Here is a 1,492-nt window from a genome sequence, read left to right on the forward strand (position 1 = left end):
TTACATGAACACCATCTGATCCCACAGGCCGGGGGGACGGCCGAGGCCTGTGATTGGTTGGTTTGGTTGGTTGCCAGGGAGACGTAACGCCGCACAGCAACGTTGAAGCTTTATTGACAGCTCTGCGATGAGCAGCGAACAAACAAACAAACAAACAAACAAACAAACAAATAAACAGTTTACAGTTTATTCCTTTTCTTTGGTTCTTTTTATTTTTAATAAAATATTGAGATATTAATTAAAATTCTTCTCAAAGGAATGTTAATGCAGGCAGGAAGTCCATCTGTCTTGTTTAAATTACATTAAAGACGTTCACAATGTTAAATTCTATCCTACACAAATCATTCATTCATTCATGAATTACTACTAAATATTCATTCATTGATTAATGTATTAATTTCATTGGTTCGTTCATTCATTCATAACTTCTACACTGAAGGTGTGTTTGACTGGCTGCTCTGTCTGGAAGCTGTAGTGTGATTTATGTTGGTCTTACACTGCCCTCCAGTGGATGTTTCAGGTACTTCTGTCTTCTACAATGATTCTCTAAGAACTTCTGGGAACTCAGACTAATATGAACTAAATGTAATGAAACATCACATTCATATGAACTAAATGAACTAAATGTAATGAAACATCACATTCATATGAACTAAACTTATGGAAACAACATATTGTATACAAACTGAACTCATTGTGCTGAAATGGGGGGTCTAGAGAATAGAAGGTCTAGTGAAGGTTACAGGTTTGCTGTTAGTGTGTGTGTGATATGAAATGTGAGCTTATCATAATCACAGTAATCACATTCCATCATAATTCAAGGGGTTTTGGATTGTCGTAGCCTCGTCATGCTATCCAGGTTAGAACACGGCTACAAACATTACATGATAAATATCATAATAAAAGAAAAATTATGAATTATATATTTATTATTTATTTTTCTGATTAAAAAAAAGTTCTATTTGCAATCAACTTTAAAAGAGTGAAAAAGAATTACCAACTTCTTTTTCAGAAACAGCAAATGCAAATAAAATACAAATGAAATGGTTTGAAACCGTCAGTGTTACGAGACAGTTGAAAACAATCATCAAAGTCACAGAGCATCATATTATAATATATGATTAGTAAGTAAACAAACAAATAAATAAAGTAAAATTATAAAAATCCTTGTAAGATACATTTTGCTAAATGTGTGCTCTGTTGCTAATCTGTCATTTAGTTTGTCCATGTGATGAATCCTGAATGTGCAACCAAAATGAAGACAAAACCAATGACATAACATGAATACTGTTGAACACATGAACATCTCATCCTGTTCATCTCATCATGGTACACTTACAACTTACAGCCCAATAAACACATGAACATCTCATCCTGTTCATCTCATCATGGAACACTTACAGGTACAGTACAACTTACAGCCCAATGGGGCTTTTAAAGCGTGACATCATTTTGTAGGCAGAGGAGAACTCTGCCCCCAGAGCATTTTCTG

This window comes from Nannobrachium achirus (genome assembly GCF_963921795.1).
Source record: "Nannobrachium achirus genome assembly, chromosome: 1".
Taxonomy (NCBI): domain Eukaryota; kingdom Metazoa; phylum Chordata; class Actinopteri; order Myctophiformes; family Myctophidae; genus Nannobrachium; species Nannobrachium achirus.